The 22555-nt window shown below is 39.3% G+C and overlaps 1 protein-coding gene across 13 annotated transcripts in view; it reads left to right on the forward strand.

Moving 5' to 3' along the window:
• Nucleotides 1-8223: 8223 nt before the first annotated feature.
• dab1a (DAB adaptor protein 1a) overlaps nucleotides 8224-22555 on the forward strand; it is a 92413-nt gene continuing 78081 nt past the window's right edge. For 11 of the 13 annotated variants that reach the window (XM_042005288.1, XM_042005292.1, XM_042005291.1 and 8 more), the window contains exon 1: nucleotides 10384-10631. The gene's annotated coding sequence lies outside the window, so the exon portion shown is untranslated. Of the gene's footprint in view, nucleotides 8334-10383; nucleotides 10632-13311; nucleotides 13495-22555 lie in introns of those variants that run through there. The other 2 variants (XM_042005290.1, XM_042005289.1) reach the window with 2 other exon arrangements.

Here is a 22555-nt window from a genome sequence, read left to right on the forward strand (position 1 = left end):
GACCTGACAAGTGCTTTTTCTTAATGTTATGCCCCCCCCTTCTTCTCCCCCCACTCCTCAGGTGCATTTTCCCTCTTTGAGGAGCTGTGATATGGACGCCAGATGTGGTGATACTGAGGTATGTAATTTCTCTATTGCTTGAGTGGATCAAACTCATTAAGAAATGTTTCCTTCTCATCACAACTCACTTTTTGCTTCAGTTTTTATTCAGCTGTTTTTACATGGTCCAGATCTCCCAGTAAAACATATTATTTTATGTTTTTTACTTCTGCCGTTAGGCAGCAAACTACCTGAATACATTTGGGCACAAAAATCTACTCAGTCAGACTTTAGCAAAGATACACAACTCATCACATTGTGTGACAAGGTTAGAGAAACACTGGAAATAAATAAATATGTGGGTAAGAAATTTAAAATTGAGTTTTTAGAATCCAAATATTATTGGTATGGTTATTTGTATAGTGCTTTTTATACATAAAATCAACCAGGTGTGCTTTACATAGCTGAACATGAACAGGAATAGGAATACTGTATTTGTATTTACTTTATGGAACTTATGTATTTAATCGATTCCATTGTTGGTGAAGTCAATGACCTGCCTGTTTCTAGGACTCACACCACCAAACTCAGGCCTTATACAACTTTTTGTCAGTATAGAAAATGAACATGGAGAGAGTAAAGGAGAATAATTAAGAACCCAATAGAAAAAACTCCAGCATTGTTGATGGTTTTTGAAGCCCTGAAAATAAGATCATAGAATATATGGCATCACATGCCCCACATCAATCATTTAATTTCGGAGAATATGAACAACCTACTCTCCAAGCAAACCCTGGATAGGTGAGCAGTCATCATAAATACAAATAAGCACACACAATTCAGTATTTGAGCAAGTGAGCAAGTGATGACCAGAGATAAAACCATAGGGGAAACATGAGAATCTTAACCATTTTATTTTTGGGTTAATGGCATTGTTCCCTTCTACATTCATTATAAACATTATTCTATTATAATGAACAATATAATCCACATTAAAAATGTAAAATAATATGCCACATAATGACTAGCAGCCTGTCCAGGGTTTACCCTGCCTCTCAAATAGTAGTCACTGGGAGAGGTTCCAGCCCCTCCACACGACCCTGCACTGGAATAAGCAGGTATAGATGGATGGATGGATGGATGGATGGATGGATGGATAGATGGATGGATAGATGGCGGGATGGAGAGATGAGTTAAGATCACTTTTTGGGGTCTGAATGATTTTTTTTATGTATGTATTTTTATGTATTTTTTTGTGACCTCATAAAAATGGTCTAGCGACCAACATAAAAATAGCAAGATAATCACACATTTAGCATGAAATAAAGGCTTTTCATGTATACCTTCCATTTCTTCATTGTGAAGCTGGACCACAACATTTGAAACTGGTGTTGTGTTAAAAGTCTGCAACACAGCTACAGATTGATTCTTTCTTGTGCAGCTTGTCGAACTGATAATGCTCTGAACATGATTTCAAGTCAACAAATTCAACCTACTAGGTGTTAGACTGAATCTCTATTTATCTTTGAATCCACCTGCTTTCAGATCTGATGGTTTTTAGCTTTCTCTCACCCCCTCAGACACAATGATGCCCTCATATTCCTGCCTTTCTGTTTTTCTATTTATACCCACTGAGATGAGCAATGAGCCCCAGGCACCCCTCTCTCACCAGCACAAGTGCACACAGACTCACACTGGCACAGAAACACCCAAACACATGTATATGGATGCTTTGAGTTGTGGTTGAGGTAGAGGTTAGAGGGTTTCATCAACTGTGTGTCTGACCGTGTGAAGCCACAGAAAGCTGACGGAGCTCTTGGAGCTCCCGCTGTGTCCTTGCTTTCAGCCGTGTGCTTGACAGCATCAAAGGGAAAAGGCTTCCCAAAAAAACAGTGACATTTGCTGTTCTGTGATTTTACAAACATGTCTAGGTTTGCAAACATTAAACTGTTAGAAACAAGAAAGACAAGACCGTCTTGGCTGAGTTGTCAGACATCCTGGAGCCTAATGTCATACACAGGATGATTTTATGAGGCTGCTTCTCACTTACCAGCTGTCAAATCAAATCAAACGTATTTGCATTTTTTTTTTATGTAAAAGCTGAAGTAAATTTTGTATGAATCCATAAAGTCATTACTTTTTTTCTCCTAAATCATTGCCAAAGACATAACAGCAGAAAGAGGCCAGTACCAATACCATAAATCTGTTTTGAAATGGATATTTAAGCTTTAATTAACTCCAGCAATCAAAAAGCAATTAGCAGTAAGCCATTAACCTGCCTGTTCTTTGTGACCTCAACTAAAAGGTGAGTTTATCACATTAAATACATGTCTCCACACTTACACAAGCACATATCTAGATTTTCAGGCTGACACACACAAACACACACGGAACGAGAGTGAAAGCTGAGGTACTACTGCGAAAATGAACCTGTTAAAAATGAATGAAGACAACATCCACAAGAAGAAGCTCAGTCTGCATTATTCACTGTATTGAGAATACACTAAATCTATGTCAGCTTAACTTGTTACACGTCCTCTTCCCTCTTTCCATTTTATCCTCCTCCCATCCAACACACACAGACACACACACACACACACACACACACACAAACACACACACACGACTGGTTTGTTTTTACCATGGGGACTTGTCATTCATACAATGCATTTCTTCTCCACTTTTCTTAATTTTAACCATCACAGCTGAGAACCTAAACCCAAGCCAAACCCTAAACTTGATCATAGTGTATTTCTAATCCTGAACCTAGAACATTGTTTTAGCCCTAAAAGAATTATTTTGTTCTATTGAAGACAAAAATATTGTCCCCAGATTCACAGGAAGTGGCACACATTTAATCCCCACCTATTGTGAAGTCAAAACTCCTCTGATGTGTGAAGCAGAAGAATACAATGTTTTGTAGATTTTTGATGTTGTTGTTGTTGTTGTTTGTTTGTTTTTTTTTTTGTTGTTGTTTTTTTTTTTACCTTTGCTCTCTGCAGCAGGTTTTTGTTTCTGGGAGGAAAACAAGCATATTGAACTGATTCTTTAGGATTTAGATGTAGTAGTTTGCTGTAACATATCTAATAATTCTTGTACAATAAGGTCATGTGATACCTGGCTTAACTTATATTACATCCTCTCTATCTATTGCTGTGTCCTGTAATGTCTCTGACCTGATATTGATCAGCTGTTTGAGGAAGCATGTGAGGAATAGATTTCCCTTAGGTGTCCATTGTGTTCAGATAAATGAGGGGAGAAATGTTCAGAGCTGTATCAGGCTGATGGTGTCATGTGTTCCCACAAAGACTATTGCTTTGGACAGCACAGGTGATTCAGATGGGAAACTAAATTCAGCTTTATTCACAAACAAAATGAAAACTTGAAAACTCTTGAAAAGTTCTCCTCATGTGTCTCCAGCACAATCACCTCTGTGTTCATTACACATTTACTGTGTTTCAGATTTTCATCTGGCTTGTGTTTTAACTCAGTTCTTGGTTTAGTTTGGATGCTTTAATGAACAACTTTTTTTTTTTTGTCCCTGGGACATTTTTAGGACTCTGCTAGAAAATTGCACACCTAATGAAACGAGTATTCCTCTGGAACCAAAATGTCTATTTATATATTTTGGAGTTATACCAAAAGAAACACTTGTAAGATGTGTAAATATCTGTATTTGTGTTACTGGTGACGAATAAACCATGTTGGTACATAGCACAAATAAAAAAAAAGATTCAGGCTCATCTAAAATTAAATAAACACTTGCAGGATTAATATGAAAATCCCTTTTGAATGGTGCAGCTGTAGCCTTTAAACCTCTATCACATCATAATACAACACAATATGTGAAAATTATCCCTGCAAAAGCCAACAGCGATAAAGCGAAGCAGAACATATTTTAAAAAAGGTTTTAGTGCAGATAGCTCAGGTGACGTCTCCACAATGTGCTACAGTTTGGCACCATCTGTTCTCAAAGTCCCACTACAGGCGACAGGTTTTAGCAGGTTAAGCTTCAGCTAAACATAAACATGATGTGTGCCATTTACACAATACAGGCAGCTAATGTTCTCTTTATCATATTTACCAAACCTGAAAGTAAAAATAATAAAGAAGTTCATATTTCATGTTCATATTGTGGTTTTGTAAGAATGCATTTTGCACAAATTAGACAATAAAAGTCAGACTATTTATAGCAAAATAACACCTTGTTTTAGCATAAGGCCCTACAGTATAAATAACATCATGTTGTTAAATATGTTTAATCACTACAATTCAAATTTAGTCAGAAAACAAATTAAATGTTTTGTCTTCAGTCATTTCCATTATATTTACTGTCTGTACAATTATATTTTACCCCAGGTTCCTGCTGGAAATAGTAACTACTACATGAGCAAATAAAAAAATAGATAACCAAAACAAAAGCACCTAAATTATTCCAGGCAAATAAAAATGTGTTTAAAATTAAAACTTCATTGTCAACTTCACTGACAATCTTTGGAAAAAAAAATAAAGGAACCAGCACTTGCTATTGTTGCTTGTAATGTTATCATCAGTGCCGCCTGCCACTTCCAGTAAAGCCCCGTTTATCTTTTCCTGCTAATATTCTTTTTTAATTGCTTCCTTAGCCTTAATTTACCTTCCTATTATAATGCATGTATACATTCACACAAAAATTTTCAGCAAATTATTGTATTTGTTTTGTCTTATTAGAAATAGAACAAACCCTTTGTCCATTGTACTTTAACACATTCATAACACACCAAAGCTTGCTATGAGCACAGCTGGGGCTAAGTGGCTGTTAAATATTTTGAATGGTCTATGCGAAAGTACTGAATTGGGATCAATACAGAATCACATTAGTATCACAGAAGTAATCCACTCTTAAAAGGTTCGAGATGCCTGGGCTGAAAGTTCAGTGGATTCACCTCTCACACAGATGTGGGATCCGTCTCTTCTCTGCTTTAAGATGTGTATGCTTTCATGTCTGTACACACAAACATATTAATGAAACACGATTAAATATGATGGATCTTCCCACAGGCAAAAGCCCTCAAAGCCCTCATCCTGATAAAAGCATGAACAGTGACATTTCCTCAGAGCGCATCTTTGTATGTAACCCCCTGTCGGTTAAAGTACTATAAACACACACACACATACTCACCAGTTCCCCCCCCCCCTTTACCCTGATCAACCTCACAGAAGTCAACCTGTCACCTGTGGTGTTTTTGTTACTGTTTCTGTAGCTTTCTAATTGTATTTGTATATGAGAATAGATAGATAGATAGATAGTTAAAGTAGTTTGCTTTAATGGAAAAACTCCCTCTGCATGTGTGTGAGCATACACACATTTTCCATGTCCTAAACCATCTCTCCTCTCCATTTGCTCTTTTACTCTTTTCACATCTGTCATGCACTTGATATCCTGATACATCAGAGTTATTGAAGAGAGACATGCTTTGATAGCAGCGGGTGTGCTGTGATATTTTGTCTTTGGATGAGGGTCCAGCATGGCAGCTCATCTGCTTCTACCCTCTCTCTTTCTCTTTATCCATGCTTTAACATCCACAGATAAACTCACCACACGCTGGTGTTGTGGCTTAAGTAACCTCACAGGAAATAAATTAAAAGACAGCTTGTCAAATATACATTTACATAAAATTGAATATAATTTTAGTCAACATATATCTCACAAATTTCCCCTCCAGACGTATTGATGCTTTTTAAAGGAGGCTGTCATTCACTGCATCAACTGGTTGCTGGTGTTTGATTACAATGCTTTGTAGCTGCAGTGAGCTAAGCCTGAATATGACAAGGTGAGATATGGAACGATGAAATGGAGCACACAGCAACAATTGGAGCTTTAATAAAATGTAATAACTAATGTCCTGTACTGTGTGCCATTGCTTCACGCCAGCTCTAGGAGGGATTCATCCAGTTTTGACATGACCAAACCAGACATTTTTCAGCAAGCAGTTTCTGTTTATTTAATTTATAATCCAAACTAAAGTAAAACAATAAGTATGGAAGCCAGTCATTAGTAAGAGTCCTCTGCAGCCTTGACTAATTTGTCACTTTTTCCCTCCTGTTAGATCTCTGCCTCTGACAGACTCCTGGCATTTTTTTTTTTTCGCTGCAGCTCATTTGGATACAGTCATAGAATTGTCTCAGCTCTAAATGCTAATGTCATCTCTGTTTCCTGAGCCATCCCAACTCACTCCAAGCATTTCATTAATGCTGTAAAACATATTTATTGTGTCAGTAATTCAAAAGGACCTAAAAAGTTCTGGGAACTGTTGGAGAAAATGTGAGGACCCCCGGACCATTTTCACATTTTATATTGCTTAAGAATTCGGCCTTACTAGATTGAAATTATAAAGAGGATTAACACAATAATGGGGTTTAAGCATGATTTCTGTACAATATGTCTTGGAAATATACCACCTATAATCAGTTCTAGAGACAAATACCTGAACCATATACTGCTGGCAGCTGGTAACAAAAAAAAAAGCTATAACAATAAATCAGCTGAGCAAAGAACAAAGAAGGAATGAACTAGAATTTTTGAAGAAATATATATTATGGAAAAACTACCTTTCCCCTTGAAACATAATTTGGACAAATTTACTAATTATTGGCTGGATGGACAACCCTCCCAGAAGATGTGACTTCTCAATAGGGTACACTCCTCATTACGTTCTTGAAAAATGGAGAGATATAAAGATATTTGTGTTTTTCATTTTCAGCATGTGTAATACCCACACCACGGAAGTGTGCACATGTGTCTATGAAAAAAAGTGGGAATATAAACATGCCAATAGATGTAGATGCATCAGTTGAAGTACCAAAGTGTAACTGTCTATGTGCAATAACAACCTGCACACATGCATGTATTTGTAGACCTGAGGGTGGAAGTATGTTCTCTAATACTAATAGCGAAGTATGAAACTCCTAAATTTACCTTGAAGTAATTCTTGCAAGGAGTTGTCACAGAGGAATCATTCTGCACATGAATGGACATGATCTGATGTACCATGAGAATATATCTGAATAACCTGACATGGACTGAAACAGGACAATACTGATGCTAAATCAGCTCTCCTAAGTCATGCAGGGATCCAACTGTGCTGTTTGTAAAGACCAGTCCCTTAAGGCAAGGATTTCTATTCCATCTCCATTTGGACCTACTTTGCTGTATTATGTGAAGGCACATCATTATGTTGCGTTATGTATGCTGAACATGCACAACGTGAACATTGAACATACACAGTCATCCACCCTGAAATCTTTTCCAAGAGGATGTGACATTGTGATAAAATTCATTTGGAGGAAATACGACTGGATTTACATTTTGAACATGACAGAATTATATACACCTTTACAAAAAAAAAGTAATCTGGTTTGCTGTTATCTGTGGTAGATGCTGTGGAAATGTGGCATTAGTTCATTACAATGCCCAGAAGCTATCCTGTGTGTGGGGCCACTAGCTTAATAAAGGTACTTTAAGTTACTTTTTTATTGATACTTTTGTTGAAAATACCACATTTTAAAAGTTTGCAACATGTTCTTCTCTCACCATGAATCTGATGAGCCATTGGTTCGACATCTGGTTTCCTTCAGAGACTTCATCTATATTTGAACAGATTTTATATACGTGTCACACTGATTCCGTTCAATTTTTCACATTTAAGCTGTTAGATGGTTAAGGTTTTATGTGAGCTTATTGTAATGATGAACTGACTGTGATAGACCTGAAGTCCCACCCTACTGTAGAGATATTACAGCAGTTCAGTAGTGCAGAGCTACTCTCAAGCAATTAGAGAGCTGCCTTTGTAGCTTTTAACGAGTTTGACCCGTTTTACTGATTATACACATACATTTCCATTCTCTCTCCTCTGATTTTCTGCCTTTCTGTCTTCCCCTATCTTTCTTTTTCATCCTTCATCTCACTCTCTGTGTCCTTTTTTCCTGCGTATGTGTGAATTAGAGGAATCCTAATCCTGTAAAACAATGTGAAATGCTGTATTGTGAACAGTATGAAGGAACTGACCTTCACATTCTCCCCATCAGGACATTCCCATGGATTATACTTGAAAAGATCTGCGTGTATGTTTGTGTGCCTGCTGTATGCGATCATATCTACTCAGGTGTATTTCTATGTAACTGATGTGTGTGTTTATGTGACAGGAGTGAGAAGAGTGAGAGGAAGCTAGCTGCTGGCTTGCCCTCATGAGCATCCAGGATTTATCTGTTCAGCCAAGCTGAGACAGACCGACAGAGACGGAGAGCCGAGGAAGGTGAGCGAGGGAGACAGATACTGAGGGAAGGAGATACGGTGAAAAAGGCAGAGATACTGAAGTATGGGAGGGAGATGAAGAGGAGGGCTCTGCACAGATAGAGAAGGTAAACTACAGCTAGAGCTGGGAGGGACAAGATGACTTGAAGAGAAAGCTTGGAGCACCAAAATTTGTGGAGAAATCTGAGATTAAATTCAATTTAAAGACACAGTTAGCAGTGTAGGAATGATACAGATACATGGTTGCAAACTTGTAAGAAAGCTAAACATTGCCATCATCACCAAACATCACCCTTTCACTTAGTTTTATCAGTCTAAACACAAATGACCATGCCATTAGAAGATCAAAACAGCACTGAGAAAACATCTCGTTTCTTCACTGAGAGATGGAAAATCCACCTCCGAAGCCCTGAAAAACTAGTTGTGGTCTCAGAGAAGAAGTAGGTCTGAAATCATTTAAGAAAAGGCCAAACACTTTGTGATTGACTGAGGCATACCTGCATTTCATCCTGCAGATGGCTGGAATAAAGTCCAACTGATAAATCCAGGTTTGAGATTTGTGGCACAAACAGAACATTCAAGTCTCAGAGTGTTATTGCTGGTCGGCACTTTGACCTCAGATTCATACAGCAGCAGGATAACGAGCCCAAACACAAAGAAGACCATCATCTAACATAAAGTGGGGAAATGGTGGGGCTGCACACACATTATCATCTCTGGTATGGGGGGGGGCCTCTGGTTTGTCTGGAATTATTTGAACCAATCATCATCGACCTGAGCAGCACCAAGCCTTGAATGCAGAGACTGTGCGCCTGCAAAAATGGACAAACATGCAGGAATAACCCTGAAAATGTTAGAAAGATATTCTTCTGTGGATGTTTACAGCCTTTCGCTGAAAGAATCGAGCAGATCTGTCTTGTTGATCCAAATCTTTGTCAAACCTTGAAATGTGTGATGTGTAGGTTGGTAGCTCAGCAGTAAAGACGTTTTTGAAAATTGTGGCAAAAATTAATCAAAATACCTACCATAAATATACAGTTTTATATTGCTTACATACTGTATGTCCATTACAAACTATCATATCAAAACCTCTGAATGTGGACAGAAGGGTTCGAGGTCTAAGAGGGCCTTCCAGTGTCTCCCAGTGTTTGAACAGATCAGAGGAATGGTGTCCATGCTGAGGCTCCTAAACTCCCCACAGCAGCAAAACACATTTAGATAGGAGGATGATCTGAGGATTAAAAAGGGACAGGCTGCACATGAGTGAGGCTTAAGGGGGGACTGAAGAACTGGAAAATCTTCTGATCCAATGAATTCAGTCAAATTGCATCACTCATGTTTAGGTTTCATTCTTGTGCTGAACAATCACACTGCAATCCATATTTTCCTTCTGTCTTTCTTTCTTTCTTTCTGACTGAAAACCGCTCATGTGCTCCCACTCTCACAACAAAAAACGGGTAGACAGCTTGATGGTTTTGCCAAGTCCGTGACTCACCTGTGATGCCGGCTGCACGACTTCACTGTGGGTGGTTATCAAATCAATGGTGTGGGCTGAATGAGTGGATGAAAGCTGCAGCACGACTGGTTAATGCAGTCATGATTTAAGTTTGTGTTTTTGCCTGCGTTACTTACGTGTAGTAAAAGAGTGGGTGTGTGATGGTGTGTGTGATGATGAGGAAGTCTGGACAGTACAGTCATCCTTAGACATCCTCCAAGAACTACTCACAGTAACACTATCTGCCCAAACAGTGATGCAGACTCACAAGTCTGACCTCATGTCCTCTACAACTTCCTAGTCTTACACTTTTTCCCTTTTCCTTCATCTTTTTTTTTTCACATCTGATACATTTTACTAAATCCGACACCCCTTTTTTTCTGCCATCCTCTCTCCACTGTCACTCCTTGAAAGCTGGAAACCAGGACAGTTCAGCAGTGTAGGGGTTAATATGAACTCAGCTTTGTGATTGGCTGCCGACCGGCGGTCTGATCCAGCCTACAGAGAGAGGTAACCAGGCAACCTCAGAGAGGGAGAGGAAAGAAGAGGGGGCAGACCGGGGAGGGGAAAAAAACGCGCTGAAAGAAGCCTGGCATAGTTTTGTAAGAATTGTGGAAAAAGATGTAAGGAAGCTTCCCAGCGCTCTACTCGGGATGGGAAACGGGATTACTGTCCATGCTGAAACACACTGTGGATGTCAGAATAAACCAGGAGGAGATACTCGGGGATGACTGGATTCTAAAGCCTTTTATTTTTTTTCTCGAAATGGGAACTAACTGTGTTCAATTTCGCTGTAGTGCAAAGGTAAGTGAGTCAGTGCAAACTGATGCGGAACAAGTGGCAGGTTTCTGTGCAGAGACTGCAAGAAGTGTGTGTGTGATAGTTGATTCATTGTAAAGCCTGTGGATTCGGTGTGCTGGGGCTCCTGTATCTGCAATGAATTATCTATTGCTGCTGCCGCTGGTGGTGCATAGGGATTTTAGTGCGCACATGTGTGTGAATATGTGTGTGGTGGTGGAGGAGTGACTCCTCCTTGAAATAGTGGTCAGGGGCCGTTTGTGTGAGTCGTTAGGCGGGAGCAAAGACAGCGGTTTGCTGCATTTGGAGCGTAGAGTTGGGATGCTCCTTTCCCAGAGATTTAGCTCCACATCTTAAGCATTTATTATCAAATTTGCATTAATCTTAAGTTTTTAAGAGTCTTCTTCAGCACAACACTCCTGTTTAACGTGTTCTCCGGGGTGCTTCCCCTGTCTGGTGCATGCGTCTATGCACGCGAAAAGGAAAGACATCTTTGGGGGACGGGTAGCCCGTCTGTGACTTTATAATAACCTTTTTATTCTTCTTCATCCTTCCAGAGTTGAGTTTGTTAATGAATGATCTATTCAGTCTTTTATGTCCTAAAACCTCTAAATGTAATTTTACACATTTGGGGGGAAAAACAAAAAACTTTACGCACGGATGATTTTCATTCCCGCCTGGTGTCTCTGATTTGTGAGGCTTCGGCCACACTTTGGATGGTTATGCTCACAATAAGGGTGAGGGGGAAATTGAGTGAAACGCGGAACTGTGGAGGTTATGCTGATGAAGTGTTAGTGTAGAAATGTAGTCAATGGGCTGCGGGCTACAGCCGGCTCCCAGTCTCTTGATTTTTGGTTGATGGAGAGAGAGAGAAGGAGAGAGAGAGGTAGATACATAGAGAGTTGAATGAGCGGCCCCGGTCAGTTTGCTGTGAGGGGCCCAGGCTCCGCTGCAGCTAAAAGCCGCATTAATCATAAGGCTGTGGCGCTCTGCAGACCCTCACTCTGCCTGCCAGGCACACGACCTGCATCAGCTGCATATACATTATGTAGCTGCTGCATCCCATAGCACATCATACACACAAACACACACACACACACATGTCTGTGTGAATTTGCTCCTTTCTTCTCACATTTCCCCCCATAAATTTAAAAAAGACAAAACCTGTAGACATATCACAACCAATAGCTACTCTTTTACCTTAACATGCACACACTATCAGCTTGATTGAGTCTCCAGCGCCCCACCCCACCCCACCCCTTCTCTTTATATTTTGCTTTCTAAGAGCCACCAGACATGCTTGTTATATTTCTGAAGGTTTTGCTGTCACTTGCACTGACCTATGCATTGTTCAAGTGTTAAAAAACAACAAAACTCCTGACTCAAGGGATGAACAAGTGATGTGTTGACACATAATAACAAAGGACCAGTTTTCAGTTTGAGTTGTATATTTGGACACTTAATTACAAGCAGCCTTTTTCAAAGATCCTTAAGTTTTTTCCCTCTTATTTCTTTGGATAGACTTACAACAGAAAAAAATAAAGGCAAACACAGTTTGAGAGAACAAAGTGATATGTGGTGATTTTCAACGATCCTTAGCTGAAAAAAAAAATTCAGTATGGGGGTTCAGTATATTCTTTAAAAATGGAAGTAAACCGACATGAAAAGGACAACAAACAGGCTAAAAAACTATCTACAGATACACTAAAAGTGATGTCATAGAAAAAGGAAACAATCTAATCTGAAACAGGATCTGAGAGTTGATCCATCTACTGTTTGTGCCAAATGACAGAAGAACTGGACTGAAGATCAGTGACGAATCCTCATGGACCTCAACATTGTTGAAGCAGTGTGGGCTCATTGTGACAGAGAACAAAACAAAGTACAGCCCACATCCGAAGAAGAGCTTTGGGAAGACCCTCAGATAGGCTGGAAAACTATTCCTGAAGACTTCAAGAAATCACAAGAAAACTTATAAACAGGATTAAGACAGAGTTGATAGACACCAAATTTGACTTTCTAGATTGCAAGAATTGCACAACTTTTGTTTTTGTCTTGAATATTGTGTTTTTATTTATGTTAGCTCATGTTTTAATAAATAACTTCACTTGTTTTCAGATTTTCTGGCAATGGATAAAGACAAGAGTGTTGCCACATTACTTTAGTGCAGTACTGTACTACTGCTCCACTTCTTAATTCCTCATAATCTTCTGATGCCTGGTGATATTTATGCATCACAGGCAACATTATTAAACATGGTTCATATTTACAGATTACAAAACTCAGGGCATTTTTAGTGCTTAAACAGTACCTATAGTACTTATAATTACTACATTTACATGCTTTTACTACTTTTAGCTGTAAAAGTTTAATAGTTAAACCATTTATTTTTTCTGTAATGCTTCTACTGTGACCTGTGTAAAAGATTTGGTTACTTTTCCCACTTCTGCCTGTATAGGCCCAGCTGGTAATTCCAGGTTGTCATAGAAACCCACAGAGTATTGTGTGGAAACTCAAAGAAAACACTGTTGAAGGCTCTCTTTCAACTCTCATCTCCGTCTGCTCCATCTAGCCTTCCTTTTCTTTTTTTTCCCTTCCTTTCTCTGTAACTGTTTGCAGCTCAGCCTGCCTGTTTCCAACTCCTGTTATTCCACTGCAGCATGGTAGGTTCTACGTAATGATTGACAAAACCCCCTGGATTAATCTTGGACTTAAATAGAAAACAAGTCTTGTGGTTTATCTTAACATCAAGATGAGTTTAGAAGCTAGGGCTTACTGTACTTTCTCCTAAAGCTTTTCACGATAGGAAGTAGTCTTGTTTCTGGGAATTCGTATGAACCTCAGTGTGTCCTGTGGCTGAGGAATTCAGGTACGTACACTGTAAACTTTCTGTGTTGCCTCCAAAATGGTCCATACTGAATTTTTTACACCATGCAAAAAGTTACTGTAATGAAGCGCAAACTGGTTCTGATATTCTTATAACAAACATGAGTTTGAGTGTAACATTATCATTGAACTTGTTGCTATGGATACTATTCAGTATTACAATAAATTGACTGCTTGTTCAAATTACCTGCTTGACATTATGGTGGCTTTGTGAGGTGAGGCTGTAATGATAGCTAGAATTCTCCAAGTCCTCTAATTGTTTTATTTTACCCTGTGATCTAGAAGCTCCTTTAAACCTCCTTCTGAGGTGGAATTTTCCTCTTCGTCCTGCAAATAATTGACGTTAGAATTTTCTGTTAAAAGTTGCTGTCTGAAAGCAGCTCTTCTTTGACCTTTGCAGCACTTTTACACACAGAACCCTTACAAACCCATCCTCCCTGTGTCGAGTGTGCTTCTTTCCCTACCGCTTCACCTCTGTAAGCACAGTCCAGCTTTCTGAGTGTCTCAACACAGCTCTGATTTACAATTGAAATATCTTTAATATGAACCCACAAAGCTGAAAAAGGACTCCACTCAAACCAATTTGTGTGCTCTGCACACCGCTGTCTAAAGCAGACATTTTACACAACTGAAAACATATAAAAAGGCTTTAAATAGGAAGTTCATATAAAACATAATTTGTTTTTTGCTGTACTCTTAACAGGCTGTAACATGTTAAGTATTGGTACTTTTTTGAGATTCCAGCACTACGCAGAAAGGCTGCTGGAGAATTGAGTGGCTCTTGGCTGACTGCCCTTCCCATTGATCCACTACTTGTGTGTGTGTGTGTGTGTGTGTGTGTGTGTGCATGTCTGACATTTTCTCAGATATAAGTGGCATCAATAATATATATTTACAGCACACTGGGACCATGTATATGTACATTACATGCATTATTTCTCTTTCTCTCTCTCTGTCTTTTTTTTTTTTTTTTTTTTTTTTTTTTTTTACTTTGAGGAAAATTGAAAGAATGTGTGTTTGTCAAAATCAATGCACACAGAAAAACACCCACACATTTTAAATCCTTAGGACCCAGCATCTATACTTAACCATAATTACTACCACTTATGATTACCTGTTGAAGAATAATAAATAATAATAAATGTCTGAATCACAAGCCGAAAGGCTGCAAGTCCATCCAGAGGTGCAGATCAAGCAGCCAGCTAATCTGCCTGTGCAGTTTGTAATCTGTAATCTTCTTAAAATACTCACAATCTGTCCACACAGAGATTAGCATCTGTTGATGTGACACCAGAGCACAAACACACTTTCACTGCCTTTTTATTTGACAGGGAAAAGACTGATGCACATGTTTAGCAGGTTCAGTTCTTACAGATGTTTTTCCTTCTTTAGAGTGAATCTGTTGTGCTTGTCAGGTATATAATTCCTGACTAAGACTGATTTTGTTAAAGTAAAACAGAAATGTTGTCAGATTTGGGGGCATAAACAGTTGTGTTTACAGGAGGGGAGTAATAGCTGTGTCATAATTCAGGGTCTACACACTTCGAAGTGCAGATTCGTCCGCTACATACGTCATCGCTTTTCTTTTCTGATTCATCTCTTGGAGCCACGGTTTACGACGCTGAGCCTCAGCTACTTTGCTGATGTGTACCTTCCATCCAAGTATTATGTTATCGCCAAATGTATTCACACATTATATCAAATAGTTCTGTTTGATATCTTTAGAAAATGTTTGAGATGCATGCTAAAGGTTTTTCACAGGAAAAAATCTCTATTCATATAAACAGTAAAAAGTCTTTTAGGTTTTGTTAGTATTGGTCACTATCTTAACTATGTTTGTTATCGGTTATTAGTTATTGATATTGGCTTTTAGTAGCTGAAAGTTATCGGTTATTGGTTTAAAAAAAATGTTATCGTGCATCCCTAGGGTGCGTGTTGTTTCTCCAAAAGGTGGCAGCAGGGGTGGTATCGGCTGGTAAACTCACCAGGTCAGAGTTCTTTTGATGGTACACTTCAGTTCCAGTACGTATTTTCTGTTTTAAAACAACAATGGCGTCCAGCATGGTTCACTGTCTTTATTAGCTTGTGGATGAAAACAATTCCGTCGGCCTCTCATTAACTTGATCCATTGGGTGTTGTTTTTAAAAATGGTGGTTACTACACAAATTTAGTGAGAAAATCCAGAAATCCATAAACTCGTAATCCCAAATTGACCAATCACAAGGGAGTACTTCCTTACAACCCTCTGCACAGCAGGATGCACGTCAGGTCTGGAAGAGGTGCGCGTTGTTCCTCTGCAGAGCTACTCAGCGCCTACGGTGGTGATGCAATAAATCCGCCTTAAGCGGATGTCGAAGTATGTAGACTACAGAGGACACTATGTAGTGCAGACCCTGAATTGGGACTCAGCTACTGTCTCTGTATATGAACCAGCTACTCAGTTGGTTGAGTTTAGCACCATAAACATGCTTTTTTTCTTTTTAAAAATGTTTCTTTTTTAATACGCAGTAGTCTCTCCAACAAGTAGTTTTGTTGACAGTGACTGATATTATTTTCTCAATGATCTTCTCCAGGACAGCCTCCAGCTGCAGCTCAAACACTTGGTACATGAGTTTGTTAGAGGCTTCTCCAAAAACGGCAGCTTTTTCCTGTTTTTCTGGAGCAACTTTGTTTAGCATTTCCTTTTTTCTTGGACAACGTTGGTATTTTTGTTGGTTTCTGAGCTGTTTATGACTTTCTGGGGGAGATTTGAGCCCTGCCAGCGCAGGTGAGGTCACATAGCCAGGAAGCTGCAGAGGTTAAAATACTTTTCACTCTCATCTGGCTTTTCTTCTTCGTTTGGCTCAGATACAGTGAATATCTCTTATATACTGTAAGCAAGAAAGCAGAAAAGAAGACTTATGTGAGCTAATTACATGATATTCAGCGTTCAGCTGACTCCATCTGCGTTTTCTTCATCCTGGAAATTATATTCAGATTCATCAGAGTGTTTTTAGGTGAGCCTGAAATGTTTTTCATTTGTGTCATGTGTCATCTTCATTTTTTCTCCACCAGTAACACATACACTGAAATTTACACTTCTTAACAAATCTCACCAGTGTTCCCTTTACTATCACTGTAAATATTCCAATAGATCTTTTGGTTGCAGAGATATACTCGTTTGGGTATCCAATTTTCAAGCATAAGTCTTTCCTGTTCAGCATTATCATAACTGCTCTATATCTTCATCATTACTGTGTCCTCACTGTGTTTTCTCAGACTCTTTCTATGATTCTCCATCCCTGCCCCCACCACCTACTTCAAATTTCTCTCCCTCCACTGCTCCCTGCCCGTAGCTTAGCTTCAGGGCTTCTCTTGTTTAAGAAAAGATGATGATTATGGAACTGAGACTTTTAAGTTCATCTTTTTCGCTTCCCTCCCCCCTCCTGTTCACCACCAGTACTTTACATCTTCATGACCGTGCTTAATCCATTTCCTCCCTGACTGGCTGCTCTGCACACCGGTCCTCTTCTTCTCCAGTGCCTCTTTGGGGTGAAACCACAAAGGTGCTTGCTGTGTTAATGAGTTTTCACAGCAAACAAAAGCACTTAGAAGAGGCATTTCAGGTGGTAAAGAGGCGCACACACACATACACACAGGCACGCGCCACACTGGAGTCACAGCACATTAACACTTCAATTAATTCAACGCCTCACATTCTAATTTCCCCAGAAGTCAAGATCCCTGACCACCCCCTAACTCAAATCTCACACACAAACACACACAGCAGTAATATACAGTGTCCTGTGTCATGCCTCAGCAGGCCCCGGCAGTATTACATGCTCCTTGTGACATTTTAGATGCTGGAGAGAAAGCGACAAACAAAGCATCACAAATGACATTTTAATTTGTGTTGGTTGTCTGTTTACATAGAAACAAAGATGGCTGCTTTTGCATAATATCCTTTATTCGAGGAATACAACAGATGATGAATGCACGTATAGGGTCAAGGGGGGAGAAAGGGACAAAAAATGGACAAGGGAGTTCGCAACTCCTCTTCCCTGTGGAACGGCTCCTCTGACTTCCACACATGCTACGAGAAGTTGAAAAAAGGAATAGATGAAGACAGGCATGGAAAGATGTTGTCCTCTGAGGATTTCCTTTTTGTGTTTCTCCCCCTCAAGCCCTCTCAGGAGTTTTCTCCATCTGTGCTTCTCTGTTGCTGCTAATGACTTTTCAACAGTCCCATGATTCTCCCCTTTGTCTCTTCCTCACTATGTGTGTTTGTAAAGATTAACTACAATTCAGTATTCATCATTACCACCTATCATTTGCTCCTGATTCCCAGTGATGCTGTAGTGGGAGTAATGCAGCTGCATGTGGAAGCGATATAGCCTGACTGAGGTTGTCTTATTTTGAGAAACAATGTGCTGGTAACCTAATTAGATTCTTGTATGTAGAGGCAGGGCCGCCTAGATTCCTGCAATAGCAGATAAAATAGGGAGGGGTAGTCCTGGATCATCCAACACACGATTCCTCGTCTGGCTCAGAGGAACATGTGACTGCTCACCTGTGACACACATATAGTCCTTGTGTGTTTTACATATTTAAGAAATTTCTTTGCTCAACACCTCACAGTCATGAGCAGAATGAAGTTTATGTGGCTTCATGGGTGATGGAATCTTTTCAACCCATAAACCAAGTTGAGATTCAATTAAAGTAGAAACATAAAAAAGATCAAAGTGGGATTTATTCTCTAATGCAAAGAAAAGAAGCTGAGAGGAGGTTAAGGCCGAGGTGAGTAATAACTGAAGCCTCTCAGTGCTGCAGAGCTGCGAGTGGCCATTTCACTGCTCTGCCCAGGCCGTTTATCCTCCATGCTGAATCATCAGCAGCACACTCTTTGTATTTGGAATTTTTTTCTTTTGTCCCTCTCTGTCCTTCCACACACTTGCAGTCTCACAAAATCATGCCCCTGTATTTAGAGAGGTGAGGGAAGCAGATTAAATGCAGGCTCTCATATTTTCAGTCATTGTCTCTGTAAACCTTTTCCTGGACCTGCTGTGCAGAGGTCAGTGACTTTGCTGCATCCTTTAGAGGCAGAAAAAAGAGAGATGAATTAGCAGCTAGAAGAATATACAGACGTGGAAAAAATTGTTGGTACCCTTCTGTTAATGAAAGAAAAACTCACAATGGTCACAGAAATAACTTGAATCTGACAAAGTAATAATAAATAAAATTTCTATGAAATTTAACCAATGCAAGTCAGACATTGCTTTTCAACCATGCTTCAACAGAATTATTTAAAAAATAAACTCATGAAACAGGCCTGGACAAAAATGATTGTGAGTTTTTCTTTTATTAACCGAAGGGTACCAACAATTTTGTCCACGTCTGTCCATTAGCTTTACTATGCCAGCAGGGATTGTGCTGGCTGTGACAGTAGATAAATGTTTTTTTTTAGTCATTCTGTTTGGATGAAGTTCAACCGGTTTTAGAATCAGATTTATCTGAGTCTGTGATGGATGTATTTATGTTTGTAAAAGCTGCATGTTCATGCATCTGCCTGGTTGAATAAGCACACATCACAACCACAAGTGCATGTGTAATCATAGAAGTTCTTTACCTTGAGTTCATTTTATTCGTACAGAGCAAGCACAACAGAGCAGCATTTTTTACCCTGAGACTTGGATTGTACTGCATCTGCCTAAAGATTTTAACTTCCTGAATCATTAACTCTGAAGTGAAACATTGTTAAAATACAAACAAAGACTCTTTCTAGCTGTAGTAAGACAGATAAAGAGCTGTAACCTAATTTTTATCAAAACAAGTTGAGCCCAGAGCTGGACAAATATTTTTGGTTTCTCTGTGCATCTGCCTGTTAACAGGAATGCAAAATAAAAGAGAGACAACTTTGTGTTGTTTCATGGTTGATAGTCCTGGATATGCTATCACTGTTATTTGTATAAAAAAAAAAGTGTTAAGATTGATGATGAATGCTGCTGGTAATGATTATCGGAATAAAAAAAATTAGAGTTGAGCAAAACTGCAAGAGGACGGCTTGATTTTTGAAAAACAAAAAGACAGAATTGGACATGAAACGTTTCCACTTTAAGACTTTAAATCTATGCCACATCATAAAATCTGCCCCGATTCCAACACGGTTTAAAGTTTGCAGAGTCTGTGCCCATTTAAACTTAAGAAAAGACTTTAACTTTACTGGGCCGGTTACTGTCTGTGCTCTCATTGCTAACGGAAAGCAGTTCATTATAATAATCATACTGTTTTTAGATATTACTCTTGCCACCACCTCTTCTTTACTGTCTCATCAACATTTGGACAGTTTTTATGTGATGTGTGATAATACATTTCCTGTAGGAAATCTTTGTGTTTTTTTATGCTTCCAGATCAGATGAACAGTTGGTGTTTTGGCCCAGTCCAGCTATAACTGTCTGCTTGTGATCACAGCAGCAGCTGCTTTGCTGTCTTGTGTTGGTTGAAGCTGTGTCTGGTTACAGTTATTCTTCGAGCTTTGGCTGCAATCGTGCAGTCTGGATATTTCCAGCTGCTGCCTGCAGTGCTTTATGACAGATGCGTTACTGTCACACCACATGAGTCCAGGAATGCAGCGGTTTCAAGACAACACTCAGTGCAACAATCACAACACACACACACAAGTCCTGCGTGAAATCAGTGTTGCAGCCATAGAAAAAGAATGCTTCACAGCCAGACATATAACAACCAAAGCACAGACATGGGCACACGGCCCACTTGTAGTGGTACAGACTTGTGCCTGAGTAGCCACAGCTGAAGATGTAAGGTTTCACTACAACACACCACATAATACATTATACATGACACATGATACACTTCAGCTTTTCTCTGTGTCTCAGAGGAAATGTAAAGTAGGTAACAACAAAAAAAGTCCTCAATATTGATGGCTACCACTTCTTCTGCATTTAGTAGGTTAAAGACCATTGACCAAGTATTACATCATGTTTATCACCTAAAGAGGATTAAAACACTAAAAGTTATTTCTAGGTTCGGTTTACAAATAGTGCCTTCTTACATCTTTTTAATTCAACACCTCAACACTCTGTACATCAATTAAAAGCAATAAAATGTATTAAAATAGTCATTTGTAATGTTAAAGTGCTCATACACTCCATCAGCATTTCCCTAATAATTAATGTGTCTCTTCAATTTTAAATGTTGTTTACAGGCAGGCGCCTGTAAGAGGATTTGACCCACAGATGCATTAAATACACATTACAAATGCAGATCAAATGGAGCAGTCCTCACTTAACTGCTCAAAATTTTCAGCTCAAATCAGCCCAGATCCAGTTAGCATGGCTTTGTGCCGTACACTGAGCTGTGGAGATTTACTGCAAGTAAGCATGTATTCAGCAGAAGAGCCTTTACAGGAAATGAAAATGCAACTGTACAATTTATTCATGAAAGCCAAAAGCAGCTTAATGCTACATTAAGCATTTTTGACTAGTATAGTAGTAGGGCAGAAGATTCCCAAAGAGTAAGTAGGTTTTATACTGTATCAGCTTATTGCGCGTTTATGGCCAATCTTGTGGCAGTTAGCAAATAATTGGTTACTTATTTAGCAGAAACAAAGCACCATTAGAGTCCACTTCCTTTTCACCATGTGTTTTCTGGCTCGTAAAATAATAGCTTGTGTAAACTACTCAGTTTGGAGTCCTATTTTATGTGAGCTGAATGTTTTTATGCTAGACTTGCAACTCAGTAAGTCAAAAAACGTGTACCTCCCAGTCCCTTTATTGATGTAAAATCTGATTCCTAAAGTGTATTGGAGCTACTTAAAGGCTTTTAGGGAGTGAAAGGTCACTGGACATGGACAGTGAATGATCAGCTGTGTTTGTGGATTAAATGCTCCTCAGCAGGGCATAATAAATTCTATATAAAATATCATCTGGTGTGAAAGGTGAAGTTAGTGTAATATAATTTAGCTCTGGCTCCAGTGTGCTCCCCATAACAAACAAAAATCCCCACTTTGTCACATAAAACGCTGAAAGAGGAAATATTTTTTTCCAAAAGTCAGTGTGATATCATTAGCTTCACTCTTGATCAGTTGTGCTGGTTGTCCAATTGATATTGATGCTCAAAGATCAGTATTTAGGGTCTGTAACTGGCTAGAGTGACACACCTGGGAGCCATTGGGAATGATTTGCAAGCCTTGTAGTTAAGATGGGCTAGTAGGTTAATTCACCCGTGAACTGCAGCTGCATGCTAATTGTTTTGATTTATGACTGTTACTTTGTCCTCATTTGTCAGAGGAGAAGGCAATACATTCTCCACAGACAGTTTTGCTGCTTTTAATCAGTTGTTGATTACATTTGTCCCCTTCTAATTAAGCAAGTGCTAGCTAGCACTGGCTAGCTCCAAGAATCCCACATGCAAAACTCAAGGCTTCCAAATGGTAGTCCAGCAACCATCAAAAAATGTGTGATGGATGGGCAACATCCATCCATCTTCCTCTCCATGTGAAATTTGCCAGGTATTTAAAAAATGTACTTGGCAAATACCAATAAATATGGATTGAAAGTGAATTTAACAGATTGAATGGGGTGTGTGTGTGTGTGTGTGTGTGTGTGTGTGTGTGTGTGTGTGTGCAGTTTGTTCCTCAGTCGCCAACCCTTTTTTAAGGATGAATGGAAGATTCAATCACCTGCTCTCAGGTCATTTGTGCTCCTTGATTGAGTTCCACTGAGCATCTACCAGACCGACTTATTCAGCTGGAACTGTGAGCGTCTGCACGCACACACACAATCACACCCACTCATACCACTGAAGGGTAAATTATTTTCTTCATTGTGATAGTGCGTTTGATGGCTTTCTTACCCCCCCAGGCCATGACCCCTCTTTCCATCTTTCTCATGCTCCCTCTTTTACACACACACCCACACACACTCAGGCCCTCCCACTCATTTTCTGTAAGAGCATTAAGATAGGCAGCATTCAATTAGCTGGATATGTTCCAGATAACAACTCCTCTCAATCCATAGCAGTCTGACGGATGATGAGTATGATTAGTA

The sequence above is a fragment of the Melanotaenia boesemani genome, chromosome 14 (assembly GCF_017639745.1).
Source record: "Melanotaenia boesemani isolate fMelBoe1 chromosome 14, fMelBoe1.pri, whole genome shotgun sequence".
Taxonomy (NCBI): Eukaryota; Metazoa; Chordata; class Actinopteri; order Atheriniformes; family Melanotaeniidae; genus Melanotaenia; species Melanotaenia boesemani.